The sequence below is a fragment of the Cygnus olor genome, chromosome 6 (genome assembly GCF_009769625.2).
Source record: "Cygnus olor isolate bCygOlo1 chromosome 6, bCygOlo1.pri.v2, whole genome shotgun sequence".
NCBI classification, from domain to species: Eukaryota; Metazoa; Chordata; class Aves; order Anseriformes; family Anatidae; genus Cygnus; species Cygnus olor.
The window spans coordinates 8,945,945-8,973,686 of NC_049174.1; the positions used below are offsets into that span (position 1 = coordinate 8,945,945).

Sequence of the window (27,742 nt, forward strand, 5' to 3'; positions counted from 1 at the left end):
GCCACATGGTTCCTGTAACCCAGCAGTAATTAAAATCAGATTAAAAAGGGGTTGAGATAGAGAGAGGAAAAACACATATGTTTCCAAAGGTCTGGATAAGGAGTAAATAAATAATTTGGATTAAAAATAAATAGGATGGTTTGGTAAGCACACTTGTTGAATTGGACGAGGAACATGATTTGAAACTGAAAGCCCTTCCCTGTTATGATCATTTAATTGTAGAAACTCCAGGATAAAGGAAAACTGGCTGGAAATTTCTGGTTAAAACAGCATTTTGATGGAAAATGCCAGTTTTCCCCAAGCTCACATTGTCTGATTTATGTTGACAACCCCCTGTGCAGCAGCCAGGAAGGGCTCAGTGCATGGTGGAGAGTTTAGGGAGCTGGTACAAAGAGAGGGCAATGGCAGAGGGACTGCCCCCTTTCCTCTGAAATGCATTGTTCTAGGATTCACTAAGTAAAACTTGAACCAAGTTAAACTTCAACTTTACAGTGTTTTGGGAAGGAATGGGAAAAAATCAAGTAACCTAGGGACCGTGCCATCAGCCAGGTGCCCAGCATCTGTGGCCAGCTGCAGCAGAAAGCTGCTGCTCGTTAGCAACCCCATTATTACTGGGATAGTACTGGGGGAAGGGAGGGCTGTAGGGGGTTCCCTTGATATGCCCCAGGTCCTTGTTGCTTGTGCCCCTGTAATTGGAGCAAAAGCTTTTTGGGTGGCCCTTTATAAGGGAGAGTTCCTGCTACCTGCTATGTCATGGGGAAGTTTGGAGTGAGTTTTGGCTTGTGTTGCTTGGAAGAAGTGTTCTTGCTCTGCTGTCACCTCTGCTTGGGGCTCCTCCAGCCCCAAATGCTGTGAATTTGTAATACAGGGCTGTCCTTTTCTGGAGGAGAGATCTGCTGTTAGAGGGGGGCTGTGGGTATGTGGAGAGGGATTTCTAGATGCTGACACCTTTGCTCCATTATGCCCTGCTGTATTTGAAAGCTAAAAAGGCTTAAGGGTGGGTTAGCTGACCCCTTAAATCCTCCTTTTTGTACAGTGGGATGTTTAAGATAAGGAGTAGTCAAGCTACTGCTGCTTTCAGTACTGCTTGTGATTTCTGCTCAAAGCGACTGGAATAAATTCTTGTACTCCTTTTGCCCCTTCTAGCTTTGAGTACCTCTGAAGTGCAAATCTGGCCAGAAAACCTTATGAAAGACCAAGCACAAAGATAACAATGACTTTTTTGTGCTCTGTTTCAGCATTGTGCTTTGCTGTGGATGAGTTTAATGCCAGCAAGTGGCCTGCTGCAGCTCTGTGACCAGGAGGAGAGACCCACATCAATGCATACAGCAGGTAATGCATCCCGTTTACCATGTTGTGGGTGTTCTTTGTATATGTTTTCTGTCTGGTTTGCTGAGCCTTCAAGGGAAGGCAATCCATCTCGGTGCTGATGTGTTAAATGAGTTAAAAAAGAGGTAGCAGCAGAAACACAGGTGTTCTGAAATTGTATTTTCATGTGGAAAAAAAACTAAGGCCATTCATAGTAGAGAAGTCCAATGACAGCACATCCTCATGTAATGGAGTAGCTTTTTTTGTCTACTTCAGGCAGGTAGATAGTGTTTTGAGAACTTCCTCTTAGAAATGAAGGAAAAATCTTTGTCCTAAAATCCTGTTCTGTGGCTTTCATGACAAGGAAACAAACTTCTGTAAAGAAAACATGGAGGTGGAAGGTAAGTCGGAATTTATTCAATTGTTGTCTGATACTTCAGTCTCAATATTCTCCTTAAAAGCTGTTTATTTTTGGTCTTATGGGAAAAAATGGTAAAAGCCTTGTTTTCTGACTTTAAGCGTGAGTATTTCTGCTGAAGGAAAATACTAGAGGTGCTTTTGTAAGAGGGTCTATACAGAGTGATATTTCCCTCTTTGCTGAGCATTGCAGAGAGTAGCAGCCTGAGACAAAGGCTGCTTGTTTGTGGAGTGTGGCACAGATAGCAGCTGCAAGCAGTTAAGTGGTAGGGGAATCCTGTCCTAGCTGCTCTCCTCCCTACATGGACCTGCCCGCTTCTTATACTCCTAGTCCCCAGGGACCACGCAGAGGAAGGTATTCTTCTACAACACCAGTTCTTATTTCTGTTCTTGTTAGCAAGAATCTGTTTGATCTGTTTCTGATGCATTTGCAACAACTTGTAGTTGATTGGAGAGCTATTCTCCTTGAAGCATGAGAGAAAAGCATGCAAAGAGGGCCAAGATACCCTTTCCTCATTGCTCTGGTGCTCCCAGCCTTGTGCATCCTGCTTTTCTCAGTGAAAGGGCAGGATGTTGGCCTACCAGGCATGTTTTGTGTGGGATGGACTGGGTGATGTCAACCCAAAGTGTCCAAACAAGGATCTATGGTGCAAAGCCTTGGCCAAATTAATGACTCTTTGCTAGTGCTATATTTCCTTGTGCTTGTGGTCACACAAGCTGATGGGAAGTTTACCCATAAATGAATCATTTTTTGGGTAAGTGCTCTAAGTCCAGCCTAAAACACCACCTCGGGCACCTCCTGTCCTACCACAAAGACGTAGGATCACTCCTGGAGACTTCTGGCAAGGCTGGTGGTCCAAGAGCTCATGTGGTGAAGTGTGAAACCAATGGTCCTGTTGGGTTTCATCCATTCCAGCTGAAATATCAGAACTTGTATTACACACAAATCCAAATGCTTGCATTTTAAGTCGACTGCAATCCCTGATGCCTCAGAGCTTCAGCCTGTTCTCTGTGGTGAAATAAAGCCTCTGACCTGCTGCCAGGGTGGTGGTGGATTATTGGGTTTGTTACCTAAACCACTGCTCAGCGCCCAATCTGGGGAGATTACAAGTTGATATAACTACACATTAGGAACTTTTAATGAGCTGAGACCTCAGTCTGTACTGAGAGGTAGCTGAATGCAGGCAGTAGCTGGCTGGAGTATTGGACTGTTAGAGCTTGCACAATTCCTGCTGTGATGGCGAGCTGTAAAACCTTCCTACCAGCAGGAAACTGGGACACTGGGCAACTGCAAACCATCATAGGGTCTCCTTTTCCTGCTGCTGCCTCTGGCTTTACACCCATACAGTGGCTCTGAAATCCAGCCCCCTTGTACCACATCTGCACCAGCAGAAAAGATTGGAGAGTGGGCCACTATTTGTCATTTTTCTGCCTTTTTGGGTGATTCCCTTCTTACTAGCTCCATGTATTTCCCTTCTCCTGGCCAGCCCTTTGGTTCTTTGCTTTCATATTCTTTTTGTTTGCTGATTATGCCGGTAAAATATCAAGGCTATGTTCTCTGTACAGCTTCTACTTTTGAACAAATAAACTACATTCACTGGAAAGTTACCAGTGCAATTAATGTCTCCGGTGCTCGTGTCTGAAGCCAACCTCTTGGAAGCATTTCATGCTCTATAAATACAGTAGAAGAGAACAGGGGTATCTGCTATTACTATTTTCCTCCCTAATCAGAAAGGGAGGAAAATCAGGCATGGAGGAGGAGCTTGATGTGAGGCAAGGAAATGTGAAGTGCTCATATTAAAAATTACAAGTGATAGTAGGGAAAGCCCACCTGTGAGCGTACTGTACAAGGAATAACACAATTGCATCCTCCTGCAAATGTTTTCCTTTTCATTTGAAAACAGCAGAGAGCGTGGTAGTGAAGGCAGGGAAGGATCTTCATCATGTGTATGTTAAGGCCTTCACTTTGTTCATTTTATCAGCAATTTCTTTGGAAATTGTTTTAGACTTGTCCCGGGGCAGGGACTTTGTCTTTATTCTCATGGAAATGCATTTCACCTCTTCTCTGGTTCCACCTGGGAGAGCACCATTTATTGGAGCTCTAGTTCATGTGCAGGGTGCTAATGGCTTACTAAATGGTTTATATGAATGCACTTTTCTGCTTGTTCTTGTCTTAAGTTAAAATCAATAAAATCAACCACCTGTTATGTTAGCACTTCTCTTTAGATCTCAATGAATTTTATTCCTACCTGGTATTTTGAGAGATTTCCTACTGGCTGAACTCCTCAGGGTGGAAAATCAGTGGCTTCAGTGGAGGTGTTGTACTGATAACTACCATTCCAAAGCATCCCTGGTAGATGCTGGGGTTGGAGGCTTTGTATATGGTGTGCTTATGGATTTAAGTTTCTCCTTCCCATGTTGTTGATGTGAAACTTTACATGGTGGGGAAGCCACTTAAAAGTGCGGCTGAAGCCAAAGGAAGCCAAAGGCGAGGAGGAGAAGCTGGCATCACTTAAGGAACATAAAGCCTGTTTTGCTGAACACTTGCAGCCGTGTAAGCAGCGCCCTCTCATCAGTACTGAGATGCTGATCACTGGTAGTCTCATCTGTAGTCTGCTGGCTCCTCTTCGCAGGGTGCTCTTGCTCGACAGAGGCTTGTGATGACAGCTGGGGAGGCAGGCTCTTGAGAGCAGATGTGGGAGGAAGCCCTCTGACAGTCTCCACGCAGTGTTCTAAGAAATTCAAAACTCTTGGGGTGGACTGCTGGCATCAGTGTAGCTCTGTCATATAAGCAAATGAAGATGAAGGATTTCCTTTCAGAATAGTGCTTTCAGCACTATATTTTCAGCATTGTCAAACTGCAAAGCACTGTGTTCAAACAAGTCTTCTCAATAGTATTGAAACAAAATTAGGTTTTTGACTCCAGCAAACTTTTTCCTGGGATGGTAATTTAATTGTTGGAACATGAAACTTTTCTAATTTGGGCTGAAAACTGACTTGAAAGTTTTCTGTGAAATTAAAATGTCAACTTCTGTCCAATTGAGAATTCTGCATGTGTCCAGCACATGCAGGGAGACTTTAAATGGCAGGGTGGGGGAAATGGCAAACCTTGTTCTAAATGTGTACCTCCAAGATCGACCTTCGTGAATTTCTGTGTAATTAGCAGCTGCACACCATGATGCTGGGAGCAGTTCATGGAACCCCATTAGAAGTTGGGAACCTTGTTAGAAGCTGGCAGTAGAAGAAGAGCTGTAGATGGCTCCATTTGGAAATAGTTTGTGGTACCTACCTGATGAGGTGACATACTGATGTGGACCTTTGAAGTTTACTGTAGTTTATTTGGCTGGCTTCAAGCTATCTTTCCAGACTGCAGTGGAGAATTAAGTGGTGATAAAGATGACTGGGGCAGAGTGGAATACAGAGGAGGTGGCTGGCTTACTGCAAGAATGCGTTGGGGACCTGCTGAGAGCGCTGAGACTGGCACAAACACTCCCAAAACATCAGCACTGCCAGTATGGACAGGAGATCCTTTGGGGTTGAAGCTGGGTATGTGTCTAAATAGTGAATGTAGACTTTGGGAAGGGGGAAAAAATCTGCAGAAGGAACTGATTTAAGATAATGTGACCAAATCTAAGTGCTGATTCAGCACATAAGTGTGAGAGGGAGATGAGAGCCTGGCTTCACAAACCAGCCTACTGTCCTATAGCTTTTGTGAGCCACTGAGGTGATGACACTCAATGCCTTAAATATTCTGTAGGCTGTATCTGTCTCCTTGGCCAGCTATCTGCTCTGTTTTCTGCTTGGTGGTGGTGGAAAGGCTTCTTCCCCTTTGGACAGCATTCTCCAAGGCGGGTTTCATAGTTGGGAAGCAGCAAAGGCACTTGCTGTAAGTGACAACTCACTTTGGGGGAATAAAGCCTATTTAGGATGCTTTTACAGCAGGCTGGATCTTTCAAGTACCCCTAGACAAGAAATGGTTGCTTAATAGCAGTGACAAAAATGGGAACAGATTGAAAAAGCAAAGAGATTTTGTGTTCATTAAATAAAAGGATCCCTGCCCTCTGGATTATGAAGTCCTTATGTTAGAGGCAGTAGTGGATGAGGTAGGAAGTGATGGCACAAATCAGCAGTTTCAGGACTGTTCCTACTCCTCACTGTACTCCCCAGAAAGCTATGATCACAGGCAACCAGACACCTTGTGAGGAGGATTTGTTGCCCTGGGAAGTTTATCACCTAAAGCAAGAGATGAGTTTTTTTTGCTGGTGGCAGGCTTTTCAGACAATTGGAAAGCAACACTAATGCATCTTACTGATACTTTGTCAGTCAGCGTGGGGGGAATCCTGTACCTCTGGGTCATATGAATAAACCATGAGCTCTGTCCTGCCTTCCCTCTCTTTGGCTTCTCCAAAGGAGCTTGGAATAGATAAGAGCCTTTGAGGCAGAGAGAGAAAAGAGGTAATTCTAGGTCACAAGGTGAGCTGCAAACCCGGGACCAGACCTTGAAAGTCTTGCTTTACAAGCCAGAGCAATCTGTCTGCCATAGAGCTCTGTGTGTGTGTTGGTTTTGGGTTAAGAAAAGATCTGGGTGCACTCCAGTACTTCTAGTGATGCTCATATAGAAACAGAGCATGCTTACCCTGTTTTGCCCTGGCTATGCCCCATACTGGGCGCTGTGGAGGAACTAATGATGCCAGTCCTGTACCACTTAAACCTTTCCCTGCATCAAAAGTGTTGGCACTTCCTGGTGGAGTTCAGGTCACCAAAACAACTGGGTCCAGTGGGGCTGATACATCTTGCAAGAGCAGACGTAAGTGTCTGGGTGCACTGACTGCAGTCAGTAAATGGCAAAAACTTGTCTGGCTCAGGCCTTAAATGGTCACATTGACTGCAGTCTGTTCTATGCCAGGAGCATAAAAACATGCTAATTCCTCCTTCACCAGTTCTTGATAAGAGCAAAGCTGTCATGCAAATTCCTTGCAGATAAAGATGTGTATTTAAGCACTTCCACTCTATAATTTAGTACCTTTTTAAGCTGCTCAAAATTGATGACTTTGTTGCCGTAGACAGGACTGCAGCAGATAAATATTATTTAAGTGGTGTAATGGTGGTTTGTTATCTTTACATTCATGCAGTTCGTACTGGTCAGCCAGTCTGATACAGTGAAAAGCCACCTCTTCCTGCTTCAAGTCTTTGAAATGCTTAAGATCATCTTTTGCCCAATGAGGAATTTTATACTTTTAGTAACTGGCTCCACACATGCTTAAAAAAACCAATCAGGCTCGTGTTTGAGAATGTGCTCATTTCGGAAAGCAGCTTGGTGCTGCTTGTTCAAGAGCTAATGCAGATCCCATTTTTGCAGTCTCAACAAACTGTTGTAATGTTCTGGAAATGGATTTGTTGGAGTGAAGGTGCTTCTTAATCCTATTTTTTCTTAGAATAACTTTGAAAAGACTCTCCAAGACAAAAGTAATCTTGCCCACTTCCATACTGGCAAATGGGGGGGGGGGGGGGGGGGTGGAGACACACATTCAATTTCAGTGTTTTTGAACCTCCAGAAAGTTGGGGTTCTGTTCTGTTCTAGAAATTCAGATAAGCTTCTTCCCCTAAACTATCAGCAGAGTTGTCAACTTGTTATATTTGATGGTTACAAGTGTGTTCTTGTTATTACTGCAGTATTAGCCAAGAGAAATCACTTTAGGTTCACTTCTGGGGAAAAATGTTTATTATTATAGATGTAAATTGATCATCACCTCTTGTTTCAGTGCAGTTAATTCAGGGCTGGAATATGCAGCAAGCTGCATGGCCCACTGTGAGCTCATCGGTGGAAGTCAATGGTAGGTACGTTGCAGGCAGAAATGTGGAAATAGGGTTAAATGCCTCCAGAAAAGGTTCAACAAGATCAATACAAAAAGCTTCAGTGATATCTTATAGGAGCTCACAGAAATCTATCACATGTCTAGCATAAATGCTTTAATACAAAATAAAGAATAACCTAAAGGGACTGGAATAAGTAGAAGGAACGTTGTTAATTAGAATTGATGCACTCTGCATCAGACACTAAAACTGGTTGATTGGGTATGATATTGGCTTAAGTTTTTTAAAAAAAACAATTAAAATTCCTTCAAGTCTAGTGCTGGCTTTTAAAGCTTTGTTTTCAATTTGAGTTCTTACTGAGTTTAAAACTGTTTATAACTTCTTTAAAAGATCACGGTGTAAGGTACACGGGAAAATTTGATATGTTGCACAGGAAATCCAGCCCAACCCAGAGAGCTGATCTTTGTTTTAGGGAGGGCACTGCCTGGAATAAGGTACCTCAGTGCGTGGTGCTCGGGCTTTGTCCAGGAGATGTTGGACTTGGACATCTTCTGATGCCGGACTTGAAATTCAGGCCTGAAATCATAGCAGCGTCTCATTCAAAGCGGAGAGAGACTTCCTTTTAGGGTGGAGTGTTTACTTTGCTCTCTGAATTGTTTTTACAGTGTTCTTTTTTCTTCAGAGCTCTGTGTTCTCATTTCAGAAACCAAAATGTTGCCCGCCTTGTTAATGGCAAGTCCTGGAATCATTTTTCAAACCACCTCTGATTCATCCTGCCAGTTTTCTTTCCATTATCTATGGACATAAACAGTTTATTTTTCAAGTTTTGTGTTCCCTGCTTGAAAGGGTGCCCCTGCATGTGCTTACAGCTTGCATGTTGTGATGAAGAGGCTTGATCAGCACAGAGAAGCTCTATATGTTGGTGCTCTGTTGGTCTGTCCAAACATAATACTTTCTGCTGGGAACTCTTCCCTAACTGCTTTTGGCTTTACTGCGTAAGGACCTCAGACTGTTCAACTCATTTAAGGACTAATTTAGCTCTACTCCTGTTGACATAGGCAACAGCTTCAGTTGGCAGGAGCCCCTGCGCCCATGCGGCTGTTCTGTATCACCTTGCGTTGTACCCAAGGAAAATGCTTTCACAGGGCATCCAGAAGTTCCCTCAAATCGCCGAATCCCACCTTTCCAAAAGCCCCAGAACTGACCCTAAAGAGACCATGGCTGAAGCCTGCAGCCCCTGATCTCATGCAGCCAGCTCTGCTGCCCTGTCTCGCATTTCTTCCTGGCCAGACTTCTTCCAGGGTGCTTTGGAGAGGGTGAGGTATAGCTGGTTTCCAAACTGACCATGCCCAGCTGCTGCGACTGCTCTGTTGGGAGTGTATCACAGGAAGCAGTGTGTTAGCAGGGATTTTGTCTTTGTTACCCCGACTTCATTTTTCTAAAGCTTTTTTTAAAAAAAACCTTCCAGTAAACATGACCTCTAGCATTTTTGCTAGGCTGATCCTGCCTACCAGTGTCCCCTTGCTCTTGACAGGTACCACTGACTGTGCTGGGCTTGCCCAAACACAGTGCTGGCATACTTTACATCACAGGACCTGGTGAGATTTGGTATCAAACTCCCCTGGCTGTAAGAGGACCATGGTGAATGTAAGCATTTCCTAAGCTTGGAGGAATGTCAGTCATTCAGGGCCTGCCACTTCCAATAAGTGTGTGCGGCTCAAATCCACACATGGTTTAATTGTGGGCTTGAATTAAAACAGAAATCCTGAATGAAAGCGACTAATTCCACTTTGAAATTTGACAAAAGATGTTGATTTTGCTAAAAGGAAACACACTTCCACAGTCAGGGCTCTCCACCAAGCCTGTTAGTGTGGCTCAGCCTGCAGGACTGCTTAGATAACGCTGGTATATGTGCTGGAAGGAAGATGTGCACCAATTTGTACCAAAAAGGTGCCCTTATTTGGGAAGGGAATGGCTACTACACTGAGCCTCTTACAGAGCAACAGTGTGAGCATCTGAGTGTCCCCACTGACTTGTGTCCCAGCCTTGGTTTGTGGGGAGTGTAGGGAATACCTGTGGCCTGCCAGATGCAGTTGGAGCTTGCTGAATAGATCAAAAAACAGAGTCCACACGATTATAGAGTTTAGCACTGAGCTCTCAGTCCCTGGGTCTGCCCAGAGTAAGTGTTGTCTGCGCGGGTGGTGCTCAGTGGGCACAGCCTGCCTGTTCCATGGTGGTTGAACACAACCACCTGCTATCTGCTGCTTTCCCAAAGCACTGCTGCAGATGCACCTGGAAATGGCAGCAGCCCAGCCTCGAGCAGCTGCATGCTGAGTACACACCTGGCTTGCAGCTCTGCATCAGTTCTTACTAAAGCAACAGCACGTCCTGGTGATGCTGCAGTGTTCGGAGAGCCTGGTGAAGCTGGACCCTGCCCATTATACCTGGTGGCTGCAGAAATGGGGTGGAAGGGCTGTCCCTGCTGTCAAAAGCACTTAGCATATGACTAGTCCTGCTGGAGCCTTGCTGACCCTCAAAAGCGCTGCAGTGTCATCTGCTTTTCAGATCATAATCTGCTGCCTTTTTGTTCCTGGAGCTGCAGGGGAGCTCAGCCCTTACCTGTGGGCAATATTCAGGCTGAGATTAGCATACAGGTGATGGAGGGAAGAAAACCTGAGGGAAGCTTAAGCAGTGCCTAGCTCTTGCTCTGACCCTTGATTTCCCCTGCCTGATAAGAGCTAGCTTCCTCCTCCCACAGAAAACTCAAACAGCAGCTAGTTATACAGTAATGGAGATTAAGGAAAAGGAATTTAAAGAGCTCAACCTTCTGGAAAGTCTATTGTTTAATCCTGGCTTTGCACTTTGCTATCGTAGCTCACCTGAGTTTATTCCAAACCAGTGAAGGTGTGTTGCCAATACACGGGTCATTAACTTGCAAACCATGCTGAAAAGTGCGAAGTTGAGCATGTTTTTCTTTATTTTCTCACCTTCAACAAGGATGTTTGGAGTATCTTTGACAGGCAGAAAGCAGGGCTGCTCACTGACTTGAAGCTGCTTGGCAAAAGCTGATGGCACTGGTCTGCAGGGAGGTATTTGGAAGACCTTTAGGCTGCGTGGGATGCATCTAACAGGCCACAACAGTTATTCAGATTCACAAGATAAGATTCAGAGATTTTTCCTCCAGCTGTATGCTAATACTTTACCTTTAGTGTTGTCCCCTCCAGCTTGCTTGATACCAATTCTGCAGCCACCAGGCTGTGAAATCTTGCAGTGCTCTGAGTTTTGCTGTGCAAAACCTTAGTGCCACAGGAGATGCCAGTGGTGGTCAGAGCAGTGGTTCCCCTGGAGGGTTGCTGAGTTATGGAAAATTATGAGCAACCATCCCTGGCAGAGGCTGGATTGCTTGCAGGAGGCAAGGCTTTGACTTGCCAGCCTCTTGATAAATACCCCACACGATATGCTTTTTGTTTGGAGAAGAGATGTAAACTCCAGTCCTGGTCAAATTTTAACTTAGCCTGTTGCATTCTGCCTTTCTCTCTACCTTGAACTCTTATTTAAATGCTATGGCTTTATTTTTTTTTTCTGTGGAATAGAGCTGCTGAGCAACTTTAGAGGGATCTTTATTCAGTGCTGTATTAGAGCTCTTTTTAATGCAGGCTCACTTCTGCAAACAAACTGGTGACTAATTTAAAATAAACGAATAATCTCACTGAGTTGGGAATATTCTTATGAACGAAAAACCCTCAGGGGTTTTCTGGGATTTGAATCTGTTCCACATGTAAAGCTCTTTGGGAAGGAAGAAAGCTTGTGTAAATGCACAATTCAAAATGTTTGTTTGTGTTTACACAAAATACATTCCTTAAGTTAAAAGGATACCTTTGTTTTGTAGCTTAATGTAAATGATTTGTTATGCGTATTTTCAAATATCCTATTTTCTAAGCTGACTTTTGATTTCTAACTATATGAAACCATAACTGAAAGCATTCTTTTGTGTTGCTAAGAGAAAAACATACAAACAGCAAAGCGAAGTAAGTACACTCAGTTTAACTATTCAGCAGAAAGCTACGTTACATGTGAAACTAAATAGAAGCCTGTCTCTCTTCTCCATTTCTGGTGTGCTTAAGTATTTCATGAAGTAACAGGTAAGGTTTTTGGAGAGAGCATAATTAAGGCCGTGCACTTTAAGGTAATGATAAATGGGGTTTATAGAGCTGCACATGGTACATGTCTCAAAATGGTGTGACTGCAGAGCTGAGCAGCTTTAAATCAACTCCGAATTCACGGCCGTATCCTGTGCTGTATTATTTGATCTTAGATGCTATTCCAGCTATGGTGGTGGTGTATTTATACACATCCACAATGGTCTTATGAATGTCATTATAAATAAGCAGGAGTTATTTTAAGTCTGAAATGCACAAGTCATCCATCCCAGTGTCTTTGGTTACACTGCAGACAGCAGTTTTGCAAGGAATAATCCTAAAGGCTCAGAATGTTGTATTGTCTGTAATGTGGCTTTTGTCTAAGATGTGCGCGTCTCTTTTGGATCTTAGTAGTCAATAGCAAGTGCTTTTCATGTGGAAATTGCTGGTGTTCTGAAATTTTTCTTAAAACAAAAATCTTCTTAAAGACAGTCCCAAAAACTGAAGCTCTCAATGCAATTACATGAAACCTGAAGATAGAAGAAGTTTAGCAATGTGAGAGTAGATGATAGAGCAACGTATGTCCTGCAGGCACATGTGCAAGCAACACAAGATGTGCAGACAAAATGGGTGTCATGCATTTCAGTGCACACAGACCGGGGTAAGGCTGGAAGCATGCTTGATTTGGAGACTGGTATGTAGTGTGAGGGGCCAGCCTCTGGAAGACTGGGGCAGAGCCTGCAGCATCACCAAGGAGATTGCAATCTGCAGTAAGGGGAAAAACATGTTTTATTGTATTATCCCCACATATGAAGTCAGTGTGGTGCAACTGCAATCAACGTGCATTGCAAACTAGGAATTCTGCTTCACCTGGATTTTGTTTATTGGTTCTGTATTACAAGGAATTAAAAGGAAGAACTTGAGTCTTCTAGAGAAACTGAAGAAATGCATCTCAGACTCTAGTGGGAAATGAATTTCTTGATAGAAGAGAATACTTTAGAAGCATTACTTCAAGAGGGTGGGAAAAAATGAAAGTAACTATGCTACAAATACAATGTACTCTAAAACACAGCAAGCAAAACTATATAGTCCACAGCCAGTCTTGCTGCCTCTGCTTCAAATATAATTTTCTACCTTTTAGGGTAATGGTTTAAAAGAGAGGGAAGGGTGTATGTTGGTTTGAGTGACTGGAAGTGTAATCTCCTGTGATTTCTTGGAGAATTCATGCTTTGTACAATTATTTTCTGCTTCTGGGTGCCCATCATTGCTGATATTAATCCTTATTAGTCCTGTGTATTAGAGCAGAGATGTGAATAAGGATTTTTTTTGTGTCCCTGGTTGTCTTACCCACCAAACTAAAGCTAATGAGTTTTTCTTCTTGGTGAAAACCTTCCCACAGTCCCTGCTGCTGTTTTCTGCTGAAGTTCCTCATCTGGGTTTAGTCATCACTTATGACTGCAAGCCTAACAAGCTTTTACATAAACATTTATGCATAAAAGCTTTTACTATTGTTTCTGTGTAAAGAAAAGTACACATTCTAATTGCCTTTTTCTAACAAAATTACAGTCCTCATAAAGGACCAGTTAGAGACACCTCAAAACAAATTTTCTCCTATTTTCCCTGCAGCAGCAGGAAACTTTTTGGGGTAATGTAAGCTCTGTACCTCTTCTAATCCCTCCTGGCCCTATCTCTTCACACACAGCCAGCTCCTGCCTCCCTCCGTGCTTCCAGTGGTTCATCTGCATCTACATATCTCTTGATCCTCAGTTTTGTCCTACTTCACAAGCCTTTGAGTGACCTTTGCCCAAGACCTTGCACTGTAGCTGCATGTCACATGAATGCTGCTCACCTTGTTTATCAGGGTATTATTTCCCAAATTTGCCATTACATTTGATTCCAGCTGTTCCAAGCCTTTCCATGGCTCTGAACACTTGGTGAATAATCCATGTTTTCAGCAAATGATCCAGAGAGACACTGGGTCTGTTCTTTCAAAGATGTTATCATATATAAGGAGCAAAATAGGAAAATATTAAGACCTAAGTTGTCTTGCTGCTTAGAATGTGTTTAGAGTGTCTTAGGGTTTTGACTTGCATCCAGTTATGGTCAAATAATTCTTTGTTCCTGCAGATGAACAGTGAATTTCCAGTAGGGATGGTCTTAGACTGGTAAGTGCATATGTTTCATCTCTTCCAGGCATTTCTCCTTTCTGCTGGCTGGTTTCTCACATTTTCAACATTTTCACTTTCTTTAGAAAGCCCTTATCCAGTTTCTAAGCTTCTTGCTTTTCTTCCCCAATCTCCAAATGTTCTTTAATGTAGGTGTTGAGTACAGTCTATTTTATCAGGTCCATAATGATTAAAGAAACCTCAGTTCTAAAATTCAATATAATTATCAACATCACTGATATCTGTTACTAATTTAGGCTTAGAGTTCTGGATGTTGCTCAACATATGTGGGGCAACTGAGCTCTAACTGTAACCTCTTACTCAGAACCCTTGGGAGTCCCTACCAGGGAGAACTTTCTTGTAGATAGTCCAAGCTGAGCAAAAGCTGCAGTTGAAGCTGAAGTCAGCACTCTTATTTGTAAATTCCCAAACTGCTCAGGTGTGAGGATGAGCTCACCTGGGGACAGCTGAAGCTGGTTGAAGCCAAGTATGTATGCAGTACAGTTTTGAATGCTCTCAAACACTCGGTTTGATCTTCCCAGTGTTGAGAAGGTCAGCTCCATGCTGTGAGCCATAGTATGGATATGCCCAAACTGGTGTTTGCCTAAATAATGCAAGTCCACCCTTCTGCTCTTGCTGCTACCACTAGCACTGCTGGCTCTGACTCCACTTCTGTGTTGCCCTTTTGGTGTTAACATTTGCTTTGTGGTGATGTTGCAGGTGGGTCTCTTTTTGTAGCACTTATGGTAGATGAACTGTGCTGTATTCCAAGCATGTAGCCTTTGTTTACAGCAGCTCTGTACAGATAAATCCCTGTTTGATGCTTAGCCCTTAATTAAGAAGGAAAATAGCATTCTCTTTCAGTAAGTGTTGTCGGAGTTGCTGCCTAGCTCTAACTCACAAAGAAAACTCTGACGGTGGGTGGCCTAAATAGTTGTTTTGCTCTTCCAGCCTTCAAGCTGCCCTCTGCCCGGGCTGTGGAGAGGGAGCGATGCCACTGGGTACCCTGCGGGGCAGTGCTCAGCACCAGCCTGGCACAGGCAGCTCCATGCCTGCCAGCAGCTGTGTTGGGTGATGAAAGCAGCTGAGGGTGGCAGAGACTCCTGCAGCATCCTGCCAGCTGTGCCTTGCCAGTTCCTGAATGTGCTGGCCATCCTGACTCTTTTCTGGCTTTGGATTAAGCTGTCCACCACAGTTTCTAAATGTTTGGATTCCCAGAGATACCACCCAGCTGTTACACCTCTCCTCTTGCAGAGCAGTCTCTCCCCTCACAACGTCATTTCAGCAAGATGTCAACAGGTTGTGCAGGAACAAAGGGAGCTTCCAGGTTCCCATGCTTCTCAGGAGAATATCTGTGGTTGTACACCTGCATACACAGGTGCTCTCAGTCTGTAGGGTATTGCCTGGTAGCTGCCTCCCTTTGGGAGGGTGGGAGATCACAGATGGTATGGGGTGATCTCAGCTGGCTGTCAGAAAAATCCTTGGATAGGAGTTATTAGAAAATGCCAAACTGCAGGGTGTCCTGGGGTGTGAGCTGGCTTCATACTTGAGAAACAAAGTAGTCAACAGGAAATGATAAAAGCAATTTGAAGAACCAGTGCTGTAGTCTCACATCTGAAACATCAACTCTGTTGGGATGTATTTCCAGATTGGCATCAAGTTTTAAGTGGCTTTGATTTCACTTGTGATAAGATGTGGCTAAGAGGTCAGAGTTTAGCATGCCAGTTCTTAGTCATGTCAAGTGCTATACCCACTGCAGTACCAGATTAAAGATAAGACTTGGGATTTCAGCTTTCAGTATTTTTTCAGTCCTTGAGCTTAATTCCAGGTCTATGGAGAAAGAAGAGCAGCTAAAGCTAAATCATTCCTTGCACTGCTGGATAGGTTGGGCTTGGAATGAGATCTTGGTTGGGAAGTCTTGGTGTCTCCAATTTGCACAGCACAACAGAAGACTTGAGCAAAGCCAACCTTGGTGAAATGGCTTTTCAGAGAAACTCTGTAAGTGCTTCATTTTGCAGAAGACCTAAAAATAAAATAAAATAAATCAGCTGGCTAGGAGAACAGGGAGTGAATCAAATTGTGCAGTGCTTGGTTCTACCTTTATTCTACCTGTATTTTACACTGAGGGCAGCTCCTTGGGAGTGAAAGGTGCCATAGCAGATGAAAGCAATTTGCCTGTCTGGTTGAGGATGTAGGGAGTATTTTGAATCTGACTAAATACATGACAGCTTCATCAGAAGAGCTTAACTCTGAACCAAGGAATGAATCTCATCCTGCTTAGCCTCTGTCCAAATGCAAGTGCACCTAATTTTGAGAAGGAAGTTATTGGAAGCATTGCAAGATAGGTATTGTGTGGGAAACGACATGAAATTTGGCTTGAAGTGAAGCAAAAGCATCTTTGGGGAGTGATGGCTTAGCTTGAATTCATCTGCTGCTTTTTGTTTCTATTGCTGGAAATTCACTGCTTGCTGGAAGAGGGAATTTTTCCCAGAACTGGGATGTGAGCAAACATACCTAGCAGTAAAAAATCTTAACCCCAAAAACACTTGGTTTATTTTGATACCTCTTCCCTCCCTCATCTGAAACACAAATAAAACTATTTTTGCTTCGTAATCCAGCAGAACAAGTTGCTCTACCTGCCTTTCACAGGTATCTCTTGAAGTGCATGAGCTTGGGAACGACTTTCAACAGAGTGAATGAACTACTTCTGTGGATCACATTTGGTGAATTAATTACTCAGATCAAGGTTATTTATCCCCAGGGTGTATAATGAAACCCCATAGGGGACTTGGCAGATTTGAAGAATGAACGGATATTTTCTTCCACTGCCAAGCATCTTTCCCCCTCACAGGAGCTGAGTAGTGGAAAAATAGTACATCAGTCTCAATGAGCAGACTGAATTGTTACAAAGGCTCAGTAAATCAAAAAATTGAGGATAATGTCTGGTGGGAACCTCTTGAGTTCTGTCATTTCCTGTTATATAATTTGCTAACCACTGTGAGATTATTTTCTATGGCAGGGGTTCTGTGTAAAAAAAAAAAAAAAAAAGAGTAAAAGGAAATCTAAATCTGTCCCATCAGATACAGAAAGGAAGGCACAAGTTGCTCTACAGTGCAGATGTCAGATGCTTGTTTGGAGCAACAAAAGCAAGTTCCATCTCTTGTGGTCCACTGCAGGTAATAATGAAGCATATATATTTTAGATGCATACATCCTGGGTAACCAGTTTGCAGCAGGAGACTTTCAGGAGCAGAATCCTAAGTGGAACTGCACTTGGGCATTGAAAAAAGTAGCACAAGAAATCAGTATTGCAGAATTTTTAAAAGACATCAAAGGTTTCAAGAACTAATTGAACTGAAATTAGCTTGAATCTTTTGGCTTGGATATTCTGGCTCATGCTTCCTCCCTGTGATGAGATTCTATTTCCAGTTACATCTGTCTGCAGCCCTTTCCTTTGAAGGATGTCAAGGATTTGAAGAATGAGGTGTGTCAACCTACAGGTCTTCCAGAAAACCTTGAGGCTTCAGCACTGCAGATGGCTACAGCCAGAACCCATTCTGCAGTTTGGAAACTGAGATACCTCAGGACATCTCAAGCCTTGGATAGATTCTCTGCTGGAACACTTCCTGTTTCTCACCACCTAGCTTTTCACTAGTAAATGGCAGGTAGGCTTGTTCTAGATGCTATGAATGCTCCTTCCAAGGGGACTTGAGTAGTTTACGGATGCAGGGTGGGATTTGACCTCATTAAATATTGTGCACTTTTCTTTAGGAGATGCATCACAAATTAATTCTGGAAGAGTAGATTAACTACAGTGTTGTGGTATCAGTCCTTCAGGGTATGAGCCAACCGCTGAAAATGGTGATGGTAGTGCTGGGAAATGTGCTGTTCCTGTTCCCTGTCTGGAAATCACACTGTTTTCTTGGCTGGAACAGGGGAGGGGAATTCAGCTCAGTCACTTCCATGCGTACCAGGGCTGCCATGGTCATTTGTTGCTGAGACAGCATTGTGTGCTAATGGGCAGTGCTAATTTTAAAGTGTTTTGTCCCTTGCAATTATCTGGCCATGCCAACTTGAGTGGTTTGAGCAATTTCTTTATGGAACTTTACTTACTGTTAAAAACCCTTTGTTTAGATCTGGGGCTTTGTTTGCTTAAGCTGAACGAAGCAATGATCACTTTAGTAACCTAAAAGAAATATTAGCTTTGAGGAAAACAAGAAATTGTCTTCCCCTTAACAGCACCTCCCATCCACTTCTTTCTGTCTCCTTCCCAGTTCCTTAGAAGTTTCATAGATTCAAGTGCTGGTTGCTTGGGGAAGCTCTCTCCGTAGAGAGATGGATGGCTGTGTGTTGTTCTCTGGTCAGATTACCTTCTCTAATTACTTGTTAATCAGAGTGTTTCTCTTGTTCCCCTCTGGGAGGGATCTCTGAGCAGTCATGCTCTAGGAATGTATGGCTGAACTATCTGCTGCTGCTCCGACCAGTGGAGTTGGGCCAGCAGAGACTTGGGCCCACTGTTTTTTCCAGGTTTCCCAGAAATGCTTTTCTGAGCGGATTTGCATTGTTTCCCAGAGGAAGGCTAACTCCACTCGATTTATTAATCTAGACAAGTTTTTAAGTGACAGAACCACATGGCAAAGTGTGTGAGTGAAGGCTACCTCATGCCCAATTCCCTTGGTAGATGTTATAAGAGCATGAAACAGTTGATAGTAATGATAGTAACTCTTCTAACCTCATCTAGTTATGAGAATCTGTTGGTCATTGTTGACACCTGAATGTGCCTCTCTACCCCATAAACTTCTCAGTATGTAAAACATCTCTCATATCTCAGTGCCAAATCAAGTAGCCAGAGGGTTTCCTCCTTAGACGTATTGCCTGAACCTGGTATGTAATGAGCACCTGCTCACTTTTTCATTGTGCAATAGCTTATTTCAGCCTAGCTGCAAGTTATTTCTAAATCTATTGCAAAGATCATCTCACGTAAGGAGAGGGGGCAACTATGAGGTCCAAGGACTTGTCTTTTTGTGGCTGGTATTTATGGCAGTTAACCTAAGTGATTTCAGGGCACCGATCCATCTTGCTGGAAAAGTATCCCATGCTACTGTACTTTCCTTGGACTGATATTCCTCCTTGGTGAAACTTTTGTGACTTTTTTTACAGGGTGCTTGTCACTGGTGCCCCCCCTTGGACTGTATGGCAGTGGAGGAGGGCATCCCTGGGGTATCAAAGGCAATTGCAGGATGATTAAATCTGCATCCCCACTTTAAGTGAGTGGATCACAAGCAGTGTGAGTGCCAATACATGCAACTTCTGTTGGTATCTGACTTTCTTTGTGGAGTTCCTTTTTCAGAGAGATCACAGTTCAGAAGCTTTGTCTCCAATCCTAAAGCACAGTTTGAAACTCAAGGCTTGGGCTCTGCTAAAAATCTTCAATGGAGGGGTGGGGGTTTGCCTTTTCAGCAGCTTTAAGACTTCACTGCAAGTATCAGGCTGCTTGCCTGCATCTCTGAGAACAGGCTGACTCACTGGCCGGTCTGAATGTCCCTCTTTGCACAGCTGGCAGCACATGTCTGTTTGTTTATGGGATGTGGAGCAGTTGTTGTGGCATCTCCCTCCCTTGGGCAGAGGCACAACATGGACTCATGGCTCTACACACAAGTGCACACTGTCACTGACCATATGAGTCACTTGAATAATAATAATCCAAGCTGGCTCAGCAATTGTGAGAAAGATCCTGGTATGGAGAGTTTTCTGAGCACTAGCCCAGCTCTCCTTTCCCGACATCCATCCTCGTTCTTTCCCACTGTCTGCTGTGGCAGGCGGGCTTGAGAGCAGCAGACTGACTGCAGGGCTAGAGGAAAACTTAAGTGCCGAAAGAGCACAACCAAAATTCCTGCACAAGGAGGAATCGTAATTTAGGATGAACCCTCTGTAGATGAATGGAGGCAGCCTGGAGAGACCGGGGGGTGCAGGTGTGAACTCCCTGAAGAGACCAAGATGGGGAAGTGGTGAGCTTCAAAAAGAGGAAGGGGTGTGATGGGGACAGTGTTAGGCTTCAGTGGGTTTGTGCGCAGATAAAAGCAGATGGGGGGGGGGGAAAAATCCCTTCAGCTAAGTCTGAGAAGGCAAGGTATGAGCTCTTGCACCTGTGCTAGCTTGAGAGCAGGACTAGGTCTGCCCCACCAGGTCTGCTTGTCCCCAGTACACTATAATCATTCCTATAAAACACCAGCCAGTGGAGCTTCCATGAAACACTGAATAAATATTTTCTCCTCTGTCTATTTCTGTAAAAAGGGTCTTTTGATGAAAATGCCATTAGTATGTTTGAAAAAAACATCCCCTGAGTAGTTATTTACCGAGTCCTTAAATACCCAGGCTGAAGAATCGGCTCCTGTGCAAGTGCTGCTGTAGCCCAGGCAGAAATGTCGGTGTCCCAGCCCTGAGGCTCCATTCATTTCCTCCCTGTGCTGCAGACGGGGCTGTGGATGCACAAGGGGGGGCCTCTGCCACCACTCCTGTCTGACCCAGTGGTGTGGGACATGGCTGGTGGCTTCCACCTGTCCACTTCCTTTCCCTCACCCTATCTATGTGGCCAGGCACATGTGGGGAGCGGGGTCTTGAAAGGAAAGTGCCATTGTGAAACTGTGGAAGGCATCAAGAGGGATTGGGAGGCTTCAGTGCCATGGCTATCCCATAGCACGTACAGCTGGAGTCAGTCTAGACTGAAAAAACCCACAGATATACTAATATAGACTGAGCCAAAGGATGTTGTGAAGTAGCCTCTGCTGTCACCAAGGGGGCTGCTGGTGTATGATGCTCCTCTCTCCCATCTGGCTCAGCGTTCTTCCTAAAAGCCTCAGGCCCTGCGGAATTGGGGTCCCCATCTGTAATCACCACCACTGCTCTCTTGCTGATGCCCTATTTAAAGTGAGCAGTAGGATAGGGGCTACGTCTTGGGTGGAGATTTGCATAACAGCTGGCATGGCAGAAATTATTTCAGATGTGCCTTTTACTGAATGGGACCTATTTTGCTGCAAGCGAAACACACATACAGGTATACAAAGATAGCTGTGAAGTTGAGATGCTGCTGATGAAAGGTTACTACATAAGCTACTGATAAATCCTTGACCCCTTGACCCGTTTCATCTCACTGAGCTTTTTGTAAATTAAGGAGCTATAAAATACGTGCGAATCCTGATGAGCAGCAATATTTCAGATGCAGTGAATAGCTGGAGTGAAGCAGGACCCAGGAAATGGAGATAGTTGTGGCTTCTTTTGCTATAGGCATTGTGGATGCTACTTTTGCTCGTTGCCTTCATTTGCTGTGGTGTGTTCAGGGTGTTGTAAGGTCTTGATGTGAGCAGCTACAAGGTCTGCCTAGCCAAGAACTGAGGAGTTATCTTGTTTGTTCTTGCCTGGGAAGGCAAGTTTGTTCATCCTGGGAAGGGATGGAGCCAGGGGTGTGCAAGTTTACAGGTACAGCTGTATTGCTGGTGGGGAGGAGGAGGAGCTATAGGCTCTCTAGCTCCCATCTCTGTAGCATCTTGCTCTGCCAGTGCTCTGCATGCGGGGCTCATTCTCTTCTGTCCTCTGCCCCCAGTTTTTTGGGGGTAAACGTGTGCTAAATTCTGATAGAGACTGAGTTTTTAGATGGAGTTACTGAGTTTTGCAAGCTGTGTGTCAATTTTAGAATAAGTTTTTAGCTACAATTATGCCTAAAGCTTCCTGAAGTTTAAACTAGATCAGATAGGGAACATGTGATCTTTGGAGGAAAAAATACAAAATGCTGATGAGGAGAGTGAACTGTTTCACTTTGTGTGCGTGCAGTACACCAAAACTGAAGCTCTGGATGTACAAAGAATCTCTTGGTCTTTTAAGTAAGTGAGAGCCTTTAAAAATTGCATGTATTTTTCAGTAAGGTTGTCTTCAGGGGAAAAAAAAAAAAAAAAAAGTTGCCTTTAGATCATCGTCCACATGTCCTCAAGTGCCTAGGGTAGCTCTTAACCCGGTCCTTTGCTCCATAATCTGTTTGGGTGTCTGCCCCTGCCTACAGGTACATAATTTAGGTTAGGAGAACGAGACTTTGGGTCCTAAATCAAATGATGCTTACTGAAATGTAATCCTTCAGCCGGATGCCGTAGTAGAGATCGTAGCTGCTCAGCCACCAGCCTCCAGCAGTTTATTGTTACTTCGAGCATGGCTAAATAACTATTGAATTATCAGCATCAGATGAGTTCTGTAATTGATTCAGTTGTCTCTGATAATTTTTACCCTCTTTTTCCTATTAATCATGACTTTTTAATAACTTAAGAAGTTTCAGTATTGTTTTACATGATCTTAACCAAGCCTACCAACATGTTTTGGTGGTTTTCTCTCCATTAACAAAGAGGTGCTGTAATGGTGCTGTTAACGGCTCTGCAGTGCTGGAGAAGGGCAGAGCCACCAGAACCTACCAGAGATCCTTGCTCCGTGTACTCAGCCATTGTGTGGATAGAAATGTTGGCTGTGGCTGTGCTGTTGAAAAGATGATAGGAAGATTTTGTAAGCTGTAATCACGTGCACGGTGTCTTTTGGGGCAGAGCTGAAATACTTGGTCATGCTTTTAATTTATCAATATTTCAACATGTTGATACCAGGAACTTTTTGGGGTTTATTGATATAACCCAGTCTTTCTGCATGCTTTTAGAAGGGTCATTGAACAGATCCCTTTTACACTACCTGTACCACGTGAAGAGGTTTGCATCTAACCCAGCAGCAAGCTCTTCACACTTAAACACAGGCAGGGGAGTTTGAACCAAACAGGTTTGTGTAAATAATACCTTGCTTTTTCAAAAGCCTCAAAATCCCCTTAGATGCATAACCAAAGTTGTAGGGGACTCTACCAGTAACCTAGCTCCAGCTTGCCCTGCGTCCCAAACTCCTCCAGCTCTGGCGCTAGATTTGTGTGGGTAGGAACCGCCTATTTTTAATGCTCACTCCGAGATGTGTGGTTTAAGGGGTGGAAATTGTGCCTCCGTACCAGGCATCCTCCATTTCCCTTAGTTCCCACCCTGGTCTCATAATAAAAGAATGTTGATTGTGCTTATATTCAGAAAGCCAAGGGGCAGAGGAATTTGCATCCTTCTCTCCCCAGCTTGCCCTTGACCACAGAGGTGGTCCAGCAGTGTTGCTCTAATGCCATGTGGATACCTCGGTGTCCCAGTGAAAATAGCATTTCATGTTTGTCCATGCTCTCACGTGGGCATTGCCTATTAATTTACTCATCCACAGACCTAGCTATTCATCTCCAGGTTCATTTTCGGGTTATTTTAGTGCAGGTTTCCATGACAAATGCACGTGTATGTCTTCTGCTACTTGAAAAGCTCGGTGTGAACAACAGAGCCCAGAAGATGCCCTATTCCCAGCATGAGATCTTTTAGCTCTCTTCAGCTGCCTGAAACTCTTTTTTTTGTATCACCGTGACTCTTGTCTTAAAGTAACAAAGCTCATGGTCACAGGAGACCAAGGATCAGATGCTGAAAGCAGCAAAGATGACAAACCCCAATATGTTTCGTACAGTGGTCACGGCATCAGGCAGCCCTTACTGCGGTGTTAGGTTGCATGAAAAAACACTGGAACTGCCAAAAAAAGATGAAATTGCAGATTTTTTTTATCAAAAAAATTGTTGCTTATCAGACAAGCTTCCTGCTCAGAGTGGGTAAGGAATAAGTTGTTTCTTGTATTGCCAACAGTTTTTTTTGGAGAGGATCTCCCTAAAGGAAGCTGCATGTTGATATATATGTGTATATATGTATGGGGGGGAAAATGTGCAGAAACAGTATTGGCTGTAGCAATGGGTCTTGAGAAATTGCAGCAACTTGAGCATTTTTCTCAATGGGTGAAATGACTTAATGTGACTGAATTTATCTGGGAAGACACTGGCAGTGGGGAGGTCTGTAGGTTGATGTACGCCAACCTTTGTTAGCTTTGGAGCTGCTGGCTGCTTAGGGCTGGCAGTGCTGGCATTGCTCGTTCACGTGGATGGTGTGACATGGGGTCTTCCACACCTACCAGGTGCTGTCGTAGCCAAGGCTGCATTTTGAGCTGTCATTTATCACTGTGGACAAAACTAAATGGGGCTGGATGCTCTATTTAAAGAGGAGATGATAATAGTACTTGCTACAGTTATAGACTTCCCACTGCGCTGAGGAAACATATGACAAATCCAAGCCAACTATTTTTCCAGATTTTGTGCCAGGGCTCAGTTTGCATAGGTGGCAGTACTGGAACCCCTCCAGAGAAAGCTTTTTATCTGGCCACTCGCTTTCTCCTAGCTGTTCTCATCTCGAATCCTGCTCAAGTCCAGTCTAAACCTGCCGTAGCTGACAAACCTGAGCGCTCTGCTATCCAAACTGGCTCGCTGGCTTCAAACCTACCGCAGACTGAGACGAGTGAGCCTCAGATAAAGGCAGAGCTGGGCTCTTCCATTTCCTCTGCTTGTCAGAGCCAAGTTCTTTTCCAACAACAAGCTGCAGAATTTGGGTTATTAGCTGCTTGCTTTCTGCACAAACTTGTAGGTTTTCACCATTGGCATAGGCAAGGTGCTATCCCATAATACACTGAAGCCCTCCAGGCAGGTAGGTGGGCAAATCTGAATTTGCTTGTGTGCTTTTTGTGCTTGGTGGTGAGAGGGGCTCCAGGGGCGACTAGGCACTTCTGCCCTTGGGAATGGGCTCTACACCTCAGCTGGGTGACTGACGCGTCTGAGCAATTAATAATAAACTTTGTAATGAGTTCCCAGACAAAAGCTCCATTGTACTGAAGCTTTGGGGAATTGGGATGTTGTCCAAATATCTGCAGATACCGGATAGCCTGATTCCACAAATAATAGAGGAGGAAGGTTTGGAACTCAGAATCTCACAGTCGTTTACATTGGAAAAAGACCCTTAAGAACATCAATTCCAACCACCTTACATAATATAGGGACACTTATGTAATATAGACATGTATTGCATGCACTTGCATGAAAAAACATCACCTTGGTTTTGCTTTTTGAGTGTGGCCACCCACTCTGAGACAGTCCCTCTGGGAACCAAAACACTCAGGAGCTGAGCCTTTTGGTCTGGGGAGGTGTAGCAGCAGTCTGGGAAACACGACCTGCTGCTTTGAGACCTGTGCCTTCCCCCTCTGTTTGGGGGGAGCTGGCAGACAGCCACATGTGGGGACACCCCAGTGAAATTCAGGGTTGTGAGCAGGGATGGCAGAGATGGCGGCACCCATAAGTGGCTGAAGGCAAAACAGGTTGAGCCTCTTGTATGTCTTGAGAGCAGTAGTTAAATTACAGAAAATTCCTGAAGCCACTGGTAATCTAGGGGCTTGAAGTGCCTCTGGAAACCTCTGCTGATTGATTTTTCTTTATATTGGAAAGCAAATCTGAAAGCAAAGGAAGGATCAAAGTCTCGTGACTGAGGATATCCTGAGTTTCTGCTCAAGCATTTTGAAGACTGAGGTTCCCCTTGCCCCCAGAGAATATTACTTTATTCTGAGTTTTGAAAAATGAGAGCATACCACATCCAAAAGAGCAGCTAACGACATGGAACCAGCCAAGCTGATGGGGGATCCTATGTGCACAGGTCCCACAGACTGAAGCATGGCATAGGGGTCCTGCTGGAGAGGGTTCCTGCCTGCAGTGGCTTAGTCCAAGGCCTTCAGCAACCATTTTAAATTCTTTTTCACTATAAATGGCAATTGCATCTTTTATTTGCACTTGGCTCCCTGGTTTTGTTCAATCTGTTACATTTTAATGGCTGTAGTGGAGTTCCACTGAAAGCCCTAATGATTTAAAATCTGAACTAGTGGGGAATTAAGAGCACAGCTATGTTGTATGACCTTGATCTAATGTGGTTACTTCTGACAAAAGTGATTTTCCTTTGCCTTGTCTATTTAGAGTATGGCTTTTAGGTTGTAACACATGCACTGTATGTATACACCAATTAGTTTTCAACATGAACAGATATGTAAAATTGAAAAGGCCTTGATATTGCCCTGGTCTCAGCTGAAAACACTTCAGTCAGCAGCCTGGGACCTCTGGTCACCAATGATTCAAGGTAGGGCTGAACTTGCCCCTTTAGCCAAGATCCATCAATTTAATCTGACGAGCTAATTAGTGACTTCTCCCACCACCACAACTCTCCCTGCCGCTGATCTTTCTGCTGGTAGGTGGCAGTTAAAGATCACTGGTTGTGTCATTTGTGATTGTATCTTAGCCTTGCAGTTACACAAATACTTCAGTGCACAGGTTTATGCGTACAACTGCCCTACTGACTTCAGCAGGATTCCTTGTGTGCGAGGCATGTGTTTAGGTAACTCACCAGAGCAGGGTCGAACTACTTATGAAAGATTTTCCTCTGTTCTCTAGCCCAGCAGAAACAGGAGCCGTGCGGAGCTGGAAGGCATCACCAGTGGAAGTGAAGGGAGCTCTCATTAGGGGTCTCGAAAGCTGCAGGTTAGAAAATTAAACCGAATAATGGGACTATCAGTGTAAGGTAGAACTTGCCAGTTAGAAGTGAAATGCTGGCTAAAACAAATACCCGTACAAACCTGTGCAGCTGGATTGATTGGAGAGCTTGATTACTCATCCTTTCCTGTCTAGACAGACCCAGTTTTCAGATTTCATTAAAAAAGCTAATATTTATCGTGCCTGATGGCTGTCTTGGTGCTAGGGTGAAGGTTCATGAGTTACTGTCAATGTGATTGGAAATGGAGTTTAGGAAGGCATTAGTAAAAACGACTTAACCTTTTGCTGTAGCTCTGCGGAAAAAACGTGCTCTTGTCTCTGGGGGTGTAAGAGGGAAGCTGCCTCTTTTTCTGAGGCCTTTTCTCAGGTCTATAATTACACACTGAGCTGAAGCACACCACGATCCCTTACAGCAAATGCACTCAGCATATTCCATACAAGCAGTGGAAGAGCTGTTCTGAAGCTGAGTAGCTACAGTCAGTTTGCAGGATGCTTTTCGGTCCCTCCTGTTCTAGGAGAGCAGTGGTGGAAGCTGTGGTGTCTGGAACCAGACACTCTTTGGGTTGCCTCAACTCATGGATGAGGATGGTGAGGGCAGCTAGAGAGCCAGTATTTTCAAAAGCTGTGAATGAGCTGAGAGGGCCATGCTTAGTGTTTGGCTATGAAGAATTTAATTTTTCACTTTCAGACTAGAATAGTAAAGGCAGGCGGTGACCTGAGTAACCTGGGCCCCAGGCTTTACAAGGTAAATGACAGGAAAGCTGGCCACTTATTCAGAGCATGCCTAGGCAAGGCAAAGGATTTATTTTCCTTTTTACCTGTTGCACTGGTTGTGGCATGATTTTTTTCACTTAGTGGGGGTGAGAAGTGGGGATGAAGAACCACAAAGCTGGCTGTGTGCTGAGAGGTCTTTATAGGAGCATGCTTGGCCCCATCAATTATACATGGGCTGTCAGAGCTGAGGACTCTGATTTTAATTGGATCAGGGTGTCCTGATAGGAAAAGGACATAGATACTAGGTGGGGACAGAAAAAGGTCCCAACAGCAAGCAGATTAGATGCTGTCAGAATTATAGCTTTTGCTAGAGAAAGGGAGCCCAGTCTTGTTTTTCCCATGTCTTTCAATCTAGTCAAAATGGTAAAAATTCTTTCTTTAAAACTTAAATTCCAAAAAGTCTTTTTTTCCCCCAAACTATTTAGCTCTTCTGATTTTTCTAACTTGTAATTAATGTCTTGTAATGTCTATTAAACAGCTGGTCAAAATGTAAAGACTCCAAATAGACTGAAAATACTCAGGCTTTGTGTTCAGGCTTGAGAGGTGAATCAAGAGGACTGATAGGTTTTGACATTCACTAAATGAATATTTTTAGGCAAAATAATATGGCAATAAGAAACATAGCTGCAA

General features: G+C 44.0%; 1 long non-coding RNA gene across 2 annotated transcripts in view; it reads left to right on the forward strand.

Annotated features, from left to right (window-relative positions):
* The first annotated feature begins 1,242 nt into the window (after nt 1–1,242).
* LOC121071910 overlaps nt 1,243–27,742 on the forward strand; it is a 32,257-nt gene continuing 5,757 nt past the window's right edge. Inside the window, exons 1-3 of one of the 2 annotated variants that reach the window (XR_005820852.1) lie at nt 1,243–1,332; nt 26,240–26,326; nt 27,027–27,083. This is a non-coding gene — a long non-coding RNA (uncharacterized LOC121071910). The remainder of the gene's footprint in view (nt 1,333–26,239; nt 26,327–27,026; nt 27,084–27,742) is intronic. The other variant, XR_005820851.1, reaches the window with a different exon arrangement.